The sequence below is a fragment of the Tenrec ecaudatus genome, assembly GCF_050624435.1.
Source record: "Tenrec ecaudatus isolate mTenEca1 chromosome 1 unlocalized genomic scaffold, mTenEca1.hap1 SUPER_1_unloc_13, whole genome shotgun sequence".
Classification (NCBI taxonomy): Eukaryota; Metazoa; Chordata; class Mammalia; order Afrosoricida; family Tenrecidae; genus Tenrec; species Tenrec ecaudatus.
The window spans coordinates 2,171,070-2,185,778 of record NW_027457553.1 but is presented as its reverse complement, the minus strand read 5'-3'; positions in this window follow the sequence as shown (position 1 = coordinate 2,185,778).

The window sequence follows — 14,709 nt, the reverse complement described above, 5'->3', positions numbered from 1 at the left end:
GTATCAAGAATCAAGGAACAAAAAATCATATCATTGAAAATGTGGGTGAGTGCAGAGTGGAGACTCAAAGCCCATTGGTAGCCAACCAGACACCCTTTACTGAAGGGTTGTGGGGAGGAGATGAGCCAGTCAGGGTGCAGGGTAGCAACGATGAAACATATAACATCCCTCTAGTTCTAAAATGCTTCCTCCGCCCACTCTCATGATCCTAATTCTACCTTACAAATCTGGCTAGATAAGAGGGTGTACATAGGTACAAATAGGAACTGGAAACACAGGGAACGCAGGACAGATGACTTCTTCAGGACCAGTGGTGAGAGTGGCTATGCCTGGAGGGTGGAGAGAATGTGGGGTGGAAAGGGGAAATTGATTACAAGAATCTACAAATAGCCTCCTCCCTGGAGGAAGGACAGCACAGAAGAAGGAAGGGGGAGACTTTGGACACTGTAACATATAAATAATATTAATTTATGAATAATGAAGGTTTCGTGAGGTAGGGGGGAGTGGCGAAGGAGGGGGAAAATGAACAGCAGATATTAAGGGCTCAAGTAGAAGGCAAATTTCTTGAGAATGATGATGGCAACAAATGTACATATGTTCTTTTTTAAAAAAAAAACCCTTTTATTATTTAAGCTTAATTTATTCCCAAGCCATGAGTTTTTGCTTCTTCAGTTTCTTCTGGGAAATCTTTTTCTTCAGTGCAACATCCTCTTCTGGCTTGGGAACGATTTGTTCCTTCTCAGTCAGGATCATTTCTATGTGGCAGGGGGAGATCCTGTGTGGATTAATCTAGCCAAGAGTTCTGTAAGTCCGGTGGTGCAGCTTGGGGGCTTTGTTCACCTGGATGTGCTCGATGACCTGAGAATCCACATCTAAACCCTTAAGTTCAGCATGACTTTCTGCATTTTTAAGCATGTGAACCAAAAATTCATCACTCTTTTTGGGCTACCAACTCTGGGTCCCACCCCACTGTTTGGCCTGGGCACATCTACCAACACCATCATTGTCCCGTCGGAAAGGCACACACTGCTTCTGCAGAGTGACGTCTTTCAAGTATTTGGTGGCTTTCCAGATGTGCATGTCTTTGATGGCCTGGGCAGTTTCACGGGTGTTTTTGAAGTGGACCTGGAGATTCGACCCTCTGTATTTGCAGGATTTTGTAGGGTTTTCTGGGTCAAATGAGTAGCGAAACATTTTAGCAGGTCACCTCAGGCCGCTACAGTTAGAGGAAGAGCCTGTACATATGTTCTTGACACAATGCATGTATGTATGAATTGTGATAAGAATTGCACGAGCCCCCAATAAAATGATTAAAAAAATAGAAAAGAAAGGTGCTTGGCCCTGTGGGGCCAGCGTGCGGGGGTCCAGTGGGCTGGGGAAGGGCCAGAAAGGGGAGCCGACCTCCACGGCGGACGGCCCTGTAGCCTGGAGCACCTGCTGTCCCCGCTGGGTGGCACACTGGTGCAGCTCCTTCTGGGCCTCCAGCTTGGCCTGCAGCTCTTGGTGGACACTGAAGTTTTGGGCTCCAATCCCGGGGTCTTGTAGCTCCTCCACCACCTGCAAATCTCACTGCACACTGGCTGCCCAGGAGGCATAATCTTGCACCTGGAGCCTGAGAGAGCACGGGAGAGCACGGGGTGAGGGGACTTGGTACCTAGGCAGCGTCACAGCCGGCCTGAGTCCACCACCACTCATGTCCAAACCTCCATGTCTCTGCCGCTCAATCCCACAGCCTTACCAAGTGTCTACTCGGCCTCAGCTCTGCCCGCCACCCCTCCTTCCCACCCAGTTCTCCAGGGCCAATGAAGTCCCTCATGGGCCGCTTGATAGCTTTGCACACCCATCCACAACTTTGCCAGACCCCCACTTAGAGGTAGCCTTTGGTGGCCTTGTGTGAGAGCCGAGGGACTCGGGACTCTAGTCCCTTCACTGCCTCACTGTGCAGATGGAGGTTTTTGGTGGTTTTTTTTTTCTCTTTTCTTCTTTTACATTTTATTAGGGACTCATACAACTCTTACCACAATCCATACATGCACATACATCAATTCTATAAAGCACATCCATACATTCCCTGCCCCAATCATTCTCAAGGCATTTGCTCTACACTTAAGCCCCTTGCATCAGGTCCCCCTTTTTTTCCCCTCCCTCCCCATTCTCCCCTCCCTCATATGCCCTTGGTAATTTATACATCGTTATTTTGTCATATCTTGCCCTATCCGGAGTCTCCCTTCCCCCCGTCTCTGCTGTCCCTCTCCCAGGGAAGAGGTCAAATGTGGATCCTTGTAATCAGTTCCCCCTTTCCAACCCACTCACCCTCCACTCTCCCAGCATCGTCCCTCACACCCTTGGGCCTGAAGGTGTCATCCACCCTGGATTCCCTGTACCTCCAACCCTCATATGCACCAGTGTACAGCCTCTGTCCTATCCAGCCCTGCAAGGTAGAATTCGGATCATGGTAGTTGGGGGGAGGAAGCGTCCAGGATCTGTGGGAAAGCTGTGTTCTTCAACGATACTACCTCACACCCTAATTAACCCATCTCCTCTCCTAAACCCCTCTATGAGGGGATCTCCATTGGTTGACACTTGGGCCTTGGGTCTCCACTCTGCACTTCCCCCTTCATTTAATATGATATATATATATATACATATATACACATACATATATACATATACACATATATACACATACATACACACACTTATGTCTTTTTTTTTTTGCATGATGCCTTATACCTGGTCCCTTGGGCACCTCGTGATCGCACTGGCCGGTGTGCTTCTTCCATGTGGGCTTATTTGCTTCTGAGCTAGATGGCCGCTTGTTCACCTTCAAGCCTTTAAGTCCCCAGACACTATCTCTTTTGATAGCCGGACACCATCAGCTTTCTTCACCACATTTGCTTATGCACCCATTTGTCTTCAGTGATCCTGTCATGGAGGTGTGCAGTCAATGATATGATTTTTTGTTCTTTGATGCCTGGTAACTTATCCATTTGGGACCACTCGATCACAAAGGCTGGTGTGTTCTTCCATGTGGACTTTGTTGCTTCTGAGCTAGATGGTCGCTGGTTTATCTTCAAGCCTTTAAGACCCCAGTCACTATCTCTTTTGATAGCCGGTCACCATCAGCTTTCTTCACCACATTTACTTGTTCACCCACTTTGGCTCCAGCCGCCGTGTCGGGAGAGTGAGCATCATAGAGTTCCAATTTAATAAAAGAAGGTATTCATGCATTGAGGGAGTGTTTGAGTAGAGGCCCAAGGTCCTTCCGCCACCTTAATAGTTGACCTATAAATATAGACACATAGATCTATTTCCCCATCCTCCTATATATATTTGCATGTACATGTCTTTGTCTAGACCTCCATGAATGCCCTTTGACTCCTAGCTCTTTCCTCCATCTCCCTTGACTTTCCTCCTGCCCTACTACCATGCTTCATCGCCACCTGGGCTAGAGTATACCTCTTCTCTAAGCAACCTTACCATTGATCATTTCCCACCAGGCCTGCCACTCCCCCTTCTCTACCATTTGGGGTCCCATGTTTTTCCCCTGTCCCTGGGTTTGTTAACACCACTTCCTTACTCCCCCTAACCCCCCACCCCAAGTCCCCCCAGAACTGTCGGTCCCGTTGTTTTTCCTCCAGATAGTTCATCCAGCCTATCCTATTCAGACAGACCTGTGGAGTCACTAACATGCACGAAAACTAGACAGAGGAACACAAAGCAACAGTATACAACCAGACAACAAAACAACAAAAACAAACCACTGACAAAGAACAGAACAAAACAGTTCACAAGAGAAAAGCTTGTAGTTAGTTCAGGGATCGTTTGCTGGCCCTTAGGAGCGTTTTCCAGTCCAGTCTGTTGGGTCACCACGCCCTGGCCCCAAAGTCCACTTTCAGCATTCCCTGGGGACCTTCCCACTCCATTCCCTTGCTGTTCCACTGCAATCCCCCAGTGATTTGCCTCGGTGTGGTGGGATCAGGTCTGGTGCAATTCCCACAGTGTGTCTCCGGTGCTGTCCCCTGTATCGCCCTTAGTCACTGAGGGGCATCATGTCTCATAGTGGGGCCAGCCATGTTGTTCTCTCTGTGGACTGGCTGCTCTACTCAGGAACATCATCATCACGGCCTGGTGGGCCAGGCTGTGCTCCACTCTGGAGAGGTCTGGGAGGCTGGCCCCAGCACCATAAATTAAGTGGATTCCTGCCCCTCCCCCGAAAAGAATATGTTCCAAAGGACGACATTGACTCTGCAGCTCTGGGAGATGGACATATTTGATCAGAGCACACGGGAGCAGATGAAGGGGCAGGAGGAGAGAGTGGTGGTTTTTTTAAAATTTAAATTTATTTATTTTATTGGGGGCTCTTACAACTCTTGTTACAATCCATACACCAATTGTATCTGACATAGTCATACGTATATTGCCATCATTCTTTTCTTTTTTTAAAAATTTATTTATTTTTTTTTTTACATTTTATTAGGGGCTCATACAACTCTTATCACAATCCATACATATACATATACATACATCAATTGTATAAAGCACATCCGTACATTCTTTGCCCTAATCATTTTCTTTTTTTTTAATCTGTTTATTGGGGCTCATAAGGCTCTTATCACAATCTGTACATTCATCAAATGAGCAAAGCACCCTTATACATTCGTTGCACTCGTCACTCTCATAATTCACCTTCCACTTGGGTTCCTGGAATTAGCTCGGTTTCCCTTCCCCCCCCCCATCCCCCTCCCTCCCCGATCCCACCCCTGGTCCCTTGATAGTTTATAAATAATTATTATATCTTATCTTACACTCCCCGGCGTCTCCCCTCACCCGCCTCCCCCTTGACAATCTCCCAGAGAGGAGGTTACACATAGATCTCTGAGATCGGTTCTCCCTTTCTACATGCCCTTCCCTCCTGGTGTCGCCACTCCCACCGCTGGTGTTGAAGGGTTCGTCTGTCCTAGATTCCCTGTGCCTCCAGATCCCCACTGCACCGCTGTACATCCTCTGGTACTAACCCACCCAGGGGAGAGTATCGGTTGTGTCCCCACATATCTGGAACATGCCATCATTCTTTTCTAGACATTTACTTTCTATTGAGCCCTTGGGATCAGCTCCTCTTTTTTTCCACCTCCCCCACTCATGGTTCCTTGATAGATTATAGATTGTTATTATTTTCATATCTCACATTGACCATTGTCTCTTTTTTCCTCAGGTTTCTGTTGCTCCTCTCCCTGCGAGGGGTGTGTGGTTATATGTCATTCATTGCTATCGGTTCCCCTTCCTCCCATCCTCTACCTCCCTTCCCTCTACCCTTTTGGTATCTCTATTCCCATACCTGTTCCTGGGTTCCATGTGTCGTGAGTTTTATCTCTTGCTAATACCTATGCACTCTAGTCCAGAGTGGGAAGCGGCACTGGGGTGATGATAGTGGGGGGTGAGGAGGCCTCAAGGTGTCAGAGGCAGATTGTGTGATTTATTGGTGCGATCCATGTCTCCTCAGGGGGGCCTCCACCCAGTGGGACACAGCATCTGGGAGGCTTGTGGCTTTCTCCTGAGACAGCATTGTGGCCAAGGGCCCGGGCATTGAGTCTGGGACTCTGGGCCTGGGGTGGCAGCACTTGCAGAAGCCACCCCCTCCCCCAGGCACACACCTGGATACGGACGAGCACATGAGACAGTTGGCTGTGAACTTTGAGGGTGGCCTCAGCGTCTCAGAGCAGGTGGGGTCTGGCCTGAGTCAGCTCCCACAGCTCCAACCAGGCAGCCCTGCACCCAGGCGGGGGTCAGCAGTTATCTCAGCATGCTCATTCCTCCCCCTCAGCTTCTGTCTGTTCAGCCCTTCAGCTTCCTGGCTGGGTTTAGAACTTGTCCTAAGCTCCCAGAGGGCCACCGTCCTGAGATCTTGCTCGGCGCTTTAGGCCTTTCTGCAAACTCTCCTCCCAGGAGCCCATTATCACTAGCAGTTTACCCCTTGCTCTAACGATGCTCCAGGAGGCCTGTTTGGGAAGTGTTGGGCTGTTGCATGGTTCAGTCCCACTAACTGCTCCTCAGGAGAAATAAGAGGTTCCCTGATCCTGGAAAGATTTACTGACTTGCAAACCCTCTGGAGGATCCCCATGAGTCAGCAGGTGGGTATATTTTAAAGCCCGGCACACGGTAGGTAGCCACGTTGTGTGCCACCCAGGCATGCTGTGTGTTTGGAGGAGACTGCACACCATCAAAGGTAGAAGCTGCACCCCTCCATGGTTCTTGCATGCAGCAAATGCCGGCCCCCTGAGACTCCGGGCCAGCCTCTGGGCTAGGATCATGGGCAAATCGGGATCTCGCCTAAGCTCCATCTGGGCTGGAAACGCAGTAGCTTGTACTGTGACCTGGGTCAGCCTGGGGCTGTGCAGGGCATCCTCAGCCCAGCTCAACTCTTCCCAGAACGCCCCTGCAGGTGCAGGGAGCCCGTGGCTTGGGAAAGTGACCATGCTAAGTGGGCTTTGTGACCAGGCTCCCTGATCCACCGACCCAGCTTTGCCTCCTCCACAGGCCACAGACAGCAGGGGCTGCCCTTGGTTCCCTGAACTCGGACCCTCTCCAGAGCCAGTGGTTTGGCAGAGCCGCGGCACAGCAAGGGTCTCCCTGGAAGCTTCTTCATCCTATGCCCAGCACCTCCTCCCAAACTCACCCCTGCTGCAGGCTGCTGGTACTCACTGTAGGTCCTGTCACCACTGCTGGGCCCTGGAGGCAGTGCTGGGCCACCACTCCAGCAGGATCTCCGCTAGTGGGGCAGGCTGCCCCCTGGTGGCCACCCATCTTCACTTGGTGCTGAAACATTGCAAACTTGGTTAAGAGGAGCTGAGAAGAGAGGAGAGGGGTCACAGGGGGCCCTGGCTGGTGGGCTGTGACTCAGTGAGTGACAGGGCAGGGCAGGACTGAAAGCCACAGAACTTGCCCCTCTACGCAGAGAGGGGAATAGGAAGCCACAGCTGTCCTCAGTCCAGACTGAAGTTCCCCATCAGCCCCTTGTGCATGCAGCCCCCTCCACTACCCGTCTTCATTCGGCTCCAGGGCACCTTCCTTGCCCCTAGCCCCTTCCTCACTATGGTGTGCTCATAGTCCTCTCTCCTCTGGCCACCTGCTGCTGGCTGCTCAGCCAGCTCTGCAAGTCCTCGGCTTCCCTCAGGAAGCCCTGCAGTGCCAGCATCCTCTTCAGATCCTGGCCCCTGTGGTGATAGCCTGAGTCCCCCAACAGTTAGTGTGCATGTGTCCACACTCTGGAGGTCAAGGGACCCAATCAAAGGGGCTGCCTGAAGGACAAGGTTCTTCATGGTCTTTGCCCAGGCTGCTCATCTGAATTCAGGAAGCAAACCCAGGGCATGGGGAGTTGGGGCTGGCGAGGGTGTGGCTGTGGGGAAGGGCAGGTGCCTGGAGCCAGGGAGCCGAGCCCCTGCCCTGCAGGCACTCTTCAAAAGTTTGTGGGAAGAGGAAACAGTGAAGGACTCATCTTTTCCTGACACATGTCTACAGGCCTCTGTCATGGTTCTCTTCAAGGCAGGGGTAGCATCTAGGGGAATAAGCAACCCCAGCCAGTTTTCTGGTACACACGGATGCAGTGACCCTCACTGTTGGGCTGCCAACTCCCGCAGTGTCTGCAGCTGCTTCCAGAGCTTCCCCTGCATCACACCCAGCTGCTCTGAGACCTCAGTTACAAGGATCTACGTATAACTTCCTCCCTGGGGGATGGACAACGGAAACGTGGGTGAAGGGAGACAAAATATGTAAGATCTGACAAATTATCAAGTTTTCAGGAGTGACGGGGGAACAGGGAGGGCGGAGAAAAATGAGGACATGATGCCAGGTCTTTAAGTGGAGAGCAAATGTTTTGAGAATGATGAGGGCAATGAATGTACGGATGTGCTTTACACAACTGATGCATGTATGGATTGTGATAAGAGTTATATGTGCCCCTAATAAAATGATTTTTAATAATTAAATTATTATAATTTCTTAGGACAATGCCATTTGTATTTCAAAGCAACATTCACGAAAACTATTTTTTCACCTTCACTATCTTCTATTTAGTTTTAGATAGAGCAAAAACAATTCTTATGCCTTTTTATGAGATGTAATGCAAGTAGACATAAATTTATGCATAATTAAAAATTTGAATGAACAAAATATTTTGTTAAAGAATTTGACCTTTTGTGAAAATCTTCCAAAGCATATAGCATTTTATTGAAGGGTTGGGAATGTTTTCCTCTATTTTATTCTAGTATTTGGTCTGAGGTTCTTATGGCATAATCTGATTGTTGTCATGTAAGAGAATGTACATTCCATATAAGAAAAAACATTCCTGATAATATTTTCCTATCCATTGCTTCCTGCTGAATTTCTCATTTGTTCTTTTATCATTATTTTTTCCTATAAAAAACCCAGGCTGCTTCATTTTATTCTTATTAGTCATTTATATTAGTTAGGAAAATATTTATTATATATACATTTTTATTAAAAATCTTTTATTGGAGACTCTTACAACTTTTGTTGCAATCCATATTGATTGCATCAGGCATTTTGTACATATGTTGCCTTCATTCATTTATAGACATTTCTTTCTTTTTCTTTTTTAAAATCATTTTATTGGGGCTCATGCAACTCATCACAATCCATACGTACCCCAATTGTGTAAAGCACACTTATACATTCGTTGCCTTCATCATTCTCAAAATTTGCTTTCCGCTTCGATTCCTGGAATCAGCTCATTTCCCCTTTCCCCTCTCCCCCTCTCACCCTGCTCCTCTTCCTTCATGAACCCTTAATAATTTATAAATTATTATTTTCTCTTATCTTACACTGCGCGGCGTCTCCCTTCACCCAATTTTCTGTTGCCCATCTCCCAGGGGGGAAGTTATATGAAGATCCTTGTGATCGGTTTCCCATTTCTACACCCACTTCCCTCCCAGTATCGCCACTCAAACCGCTGGTCCTGGGGGGTTCATCTGTCCTGGATTCCCTGTGTTTCTAGTTCCCATCTGTAGCCCTGTGTATCTTCTGGTCTAACCAGGTTTGCAAGGTAGAATTGGGATCATGAGAGGTGGGGGGAGGATGTGTTTAATAACTAGAGGAAGGTTGTGTGTTTCATTATTGCTACACTGAACCCTGAGTGACTCATCTCCTTCCCACTACCCCTCCGCAAGGGATGTGCAGTTGTCTACAGGTGGGCATAGGTCCCCCGTCATGCACTCCCCTCATTCACGATGATATAATCCCCCCTCCCGCCTTTGTTGCTTGAAAACTGGTCCCCTCAGCACTTCATGATCACACATGTTGGTGTGATTCTTCCATGTGGGCTTTGTTGTTTCAGGGCCTGCTTGTTTACTTTCAAGCCTTTAAGACCCGGGACGCTATATCACTTGATAGCCGGGCACCATCAGCCTTTTTCACCACACTTACTTATGCACACATTCATCTTCAGCGTTTATGTGGGGAAGGTGATCACACAGTATTGGTTTTTGTTGTTTGGTGTCTGCTACCTGATCCCTTCAACACTTCGTGTTCACTTAGGCTTGTGTGCTTCTTCTCTGTGGGCTTTTTTGCTTCTGAGCTAGATTTCAGCCTGTTTGCCTTCAAGTCTTTAAGACCCCCAGAATTTCATATTATATAACAACAGGACCTGTGCTTCTAACAATATTCTGAATAAGGCCTTAAGAGAATCTCCCCTTTGTTTACAGCAGGGGCTCTAGACCTGTGGGTCGTGTCTGCTTAGGGGGTCAAACAGCCCTTTCATGGGGTGGCCTGAATTATAGCAGTAGCAAAATTACAGCTAGGATGTAGCAACAAAAATAATTTTATGGTTGGTTGGTCACGACTACATGAGGAACTATAGGAAAGGGTCATGAGTAAGAATGTTGAAAACCACTGTCCAAGAGGAAGACTCAATTCTTGATACAGTTGAAGGGCAACAAAATAGAGTCAGCCCCAATATAGATGGGATAGCACAGTGGCTGCAACAATAAACACAAGCCAAAAAACACGGCAAGGATGGCACAAGACGGGACAGTGTTTCATTATATTGACATAGAGTTGCTATGAGTCAAAACCCACAAGAAAAAAATAGGACTTGTTTTTCTAACAATGTACCTAAGTAGACCTGAAGAGAACCTCCTATTAGTTTAGCGCAGCGGTCCTCAAACTGAGGGTTGTGACCCCTTTTGGGGGACGAATGACCCTTTCATGGCAGTGGGCCGTTCATTAAAGTGGAAAAATTAGAGTTATGTTCTAGCAATGAAAATAATTTCATGATTTGGCAGTCACCACTACATGAGGAATGGTATGAAAGAGTCATGGCATTAGGAAGGTTGAGAACCACTTCCCTAGAGGAAGACAGAATTCTTTGTAGAGTAGAAGGGCAGCAAAGGTGAGGCAGCCCCTACAAGATTGATTAGCCCAGTGGCTGCAACAATGAGCACAAGCAAATGAACAACTCTGAGCATGGCATTGGACTGGGCAGCATTTCATTATATTGTGCATAGAGTTCTTGTGACCAGAAACCCACTCAACAGCACTCAACAAAAATAACTACAGGACTTGTGCTTCTAACAATATGGTGAAGTAGGATTTAAGAGAAAGTCCTTTAACTTTAGAGCAGCAGTTCTCAACCTGTGGGTCGCGCCCCTTGGGAGGGTAGAATGACCCTTTCACAGGGGTGGCCCAAATCATAACTGTAGTACAATTACAGTGACAAAGTACCAATGAAAATAATTTTATGGTTGTGGGTCCCCACTAAATGAGAATTGATATGAAAGGGCAGTGGCATTAGGAAGGTTAAGAACCACTTCACTAGGCAAGACACAAATTTGGTACAGATGGGAAGGAAGAGAGCGGCAGTCTCCAACAAGGTGGTATAGCACAGTGGCTGCAACACTGAGGCCAAGCACACAAGCACGGTGAGGGTGGCACAGGACAAGGCAGCGTTTCATTATATTGTGCATAGAGTTGCTAAGAGTCAAAACCCACTCGACGGAACTTAACGACAATAACTACAGGACGTGTACTTCTAACAATATGCTGAACTAGATCTTAAGAGAAACTCCTCTAAATTTAGAGCAGTGGTTCTTATCTTGTGGGTCGCGACCCCTATGGGGTTTCAGATGAGCCTCTCACAGGTGTTTCCCAATTCATAACAGTAGAAAAATCACAGTAATGGAGTAACAATGAAAAAAAATTACTGTTGGAGGATCACCACAACATTAAGAATTGTATAAAGGAGCCATGCCATTAAGAATGTTCAGAAACACTGCCCAAGAGGAATACACAAAACGTGGTACTGCAGAAGGGCAGCAAGTGAGAGGCAGACCCTACAAGATGGAATAGCTCAGTGGCTGCAACAATGAGTGCCATCAACAAACCACTGTGAGGACGGCACAGGACGGGGCAGCGTTTCATTATATTGTGCGTAGAGTTGCTGAGAGTCAAAACCCACTCGACGACAACTAACAGCAACACAAAAAGGACTTGAGCTTCTAACAATATGCTGATGTAGATCTTAAGAGAAACTCCTCTTACTTTAGAGCAGGGTTCTCAACCTATGAATCTCGAACCCTTTTGGGGAGTGAGTGGGTTGAATGACCCTTTCACAAGGGTTGCCTGATTCATAAGATTAGCAAAATTACAGTAATGAAATATCAGCGAAAATTTTGTATGACTGGTGGTCCACCACTCTATTGGGAACTGCATGAAAGGGTCGTGGAATTAGGAAGATTGAGAACCACTGTCCGAGAGGAAGACACAAATGTTGGTAGAGTAGAAGGGCAGCAAAGGAGAGGCAGCCCCTCCAAGTTGGAATACCTCAGTGGCTGAAACAACCAGGACAAGCAAAGAACCATTGTGAGGAATGCACAGGATGGGGGAGCGTTTCGTTACATTTTGCCTAGAGTTGCTATGAGCTAAAACCCTCTTGAAGGCACCTAAATACAATAACAACAGGACTTTTGCTTCTAACAATGTGCTGAAATATATCTTAAGAGACATTCTTCATAGTTTGGAGCGGAGATTCTCAACCTGTGGGTCACGACTCCATTAGGGTGATGAACTACCCTTGCACAGGGGTGGCCCAATTCATAGCAGTAGCTTCATTACAGTTATGAAGTAGCAATGAAGATAAATTTATGACTGGGATTGTACCCACTACATGAGGAGTGGTATATAAGGCCTGTGGCATTATAGGAAGGTTGAGAGCCACTATCCTCGAGCAAGACAGAAATCTTGGCAGAGCAGAAAGGCAGCAAATGAGAGGCAGACCCCCAATGATAGATTAGCGCAGTGGCTGCAACAATGAGTGCAGACAAGAAACCACTGTGAGGATGGCACAGGACGGGGCAGCGTTTCATTATCTTGTGCGTAGAGTTGCTGAGAGTCGAAACCCACTGGGCAACACCTGACAACAATCACTGTAGGACTCATGCTTTTCACAATATGGTGCTGTAGATCCTAAGAGAAACTCCTCTTAGTATAGAGCAGTGGTTCTCAACCTGTGGGTCGCTAGCACTTTGGGGGGGGTCAAATGACCCTTTCACAGTGGAGGCCTGATTCATAACTGTAGCAAAATTAAAGTTACGAAGTAGCAATGAAAATAATTTTATGATTGGGGGTTCATCACTACCTGAGGAAATGAATGAAAGGGCAGTAGAGGGGCAGCAAAAGAGAGGGAGCCACTCATAAGTTGGATTAGCCCATGGCTGCAACAATTACAACAAGCAAAATAACCACTATGAGGGTGGCACGAGACGGGGTCACGTTTCATTATATTGTGTATAGAGTTGCTATGACCCAGCACACACTCAAAAGCACCAAACAAAAACAACACGACTGTGCTTCTATGAATATGCTGAAGTAGACCTTAAGAGAAACTCCCCTTAGTTTAGACTAGTGGTTCTCAAACTGTGTCACAGTGCCTTTAGAAGACTAATGAACCTTTCACATGGGTGGCCTGATCCATAACAGAAGCGAAATTACAGTTATGATGTAGCAATGAAAATATTTTATGGTTGGGGTGTCACCACTACATGAGGACTGGTATGAAATAGTAGTGGCATTCAGAAAGTTGAGAACCATTATTCTTGAGGAAGACATAAATCTTGGTACTGAAGGGCAGGAAAAGAGAGGTAGTCCCTAATAAGATGGATTACCACAGTGGCCGCAACAATGAGCGCAAACAGAAGAACCACTGTGAGGATCCAACGGGCAGGACAACGTTTCATTACATTGTGCATAGAGTTGGTATGAGCCAAAACCCACTCGAAGGCAGCCAAAAACAAGAACAGGATTTGTGCTTCTAACAATATGCTGAAACATACCTTAAAAAGAAACTCCTCTTAGTGTAGAATAGCAGTTCTCAAACTGTGGGTCGTGATGCCTTTTGGGGGGTGTGGGGGGGAGAATGACTATATCACATGGTGGCCTGATTCATAACAGTAGCATAATTTTAGTTATAAAGTAACAAGGAAAGTAATTTTATGATTGGGGGGCGGTCACCAATACATGAGGAATGGTGTGAGAGAGTCGTGCATTAGGAAGTTTGAGAACCACTGCCCTAGAGGAAGACACAAATCTGGGTACAGTAGAAGGTCAGCAAATGAGAGGCAGTCCCCCAAAAGAAGGAGTAGCACAGAGACTGCAACAATGAGCGAAAACAAAAGAAAAGTGTGAGGGTGTTAGAGGATGGAACAGTGTTTCATGATACTGTGCATAGAGTTGTTATGAGCCAACTATGAGGCAAACCCACTCAACAGCCCCTAACAACAATAAGAACAGGACTCGTGCGTGTAATAATATACTGAGCTAGACCACAGGAGAAACTCCTCTTAATTTAGAACAGCGGTTCTCAACCTGTGATTTGTGACCACTTTGGTTGGTTGAACAACCCTTTCACAGGGTGACTAGATTCATAAGACTTGCAAAATTACAGTTATGGAAAAACAGTAGAAAAAAACCTTTATGCTTTGGGGACCACCACTACACATTGGGAATGTATGGAAAAGTCGTAGAAATAGGAAGGGTGAGAAACACTGTCCTAGAGGAAGACGCAAGTACAATAGAAGGGCAGCAGAAGGGAGGAAGTCCCTACAAGACGGATTTGCACGGGAGCTGCAACAATGAGCGCAAGCAAAGAACCACTGTGAGGATGATGCAAGTCTGAGCAGGCCTGTATTATATTGTGCACAGGGTTGCTATGAGCCCAAACCCTCTCCACGGCCTGAACATCATTAACAGGAGGAATCATACATGTAACTATGCCCAACTAAACCTTGAGTGAAACTGCTCTTAGTTTAGAGCAGCCGTTCTCAACTTGTGAGTGGTAAATCCTTTGGGGGTGTTCGAATGACCCTCCCACAGGCGTGGGCCGATACGTAACAGTAGCAAAATTACAGTTATGAAGTAGCAGCAGTATAATTTTTGGGTTGGGGGGGTCATTAATACACGAGGCACTGTATGAAAGGGTCGAGGCATTAGGATTGCTGAAAACCAAAGTTCTACAGGAAGACACAAGTCTTGATACAGTTGAAGGGCCGCAATATAGAGTCTGCCCCCAAATAGATGGAATAGCACAGTGGCGGCAGCAATGAGCTCAAGCTAAGGAAACACTGTGAGGATCGCACAAGATGGACCAGCGTTACATTATATGGAGCATAGAGTTGCTATGAGTGAAAACCCACTGGACTG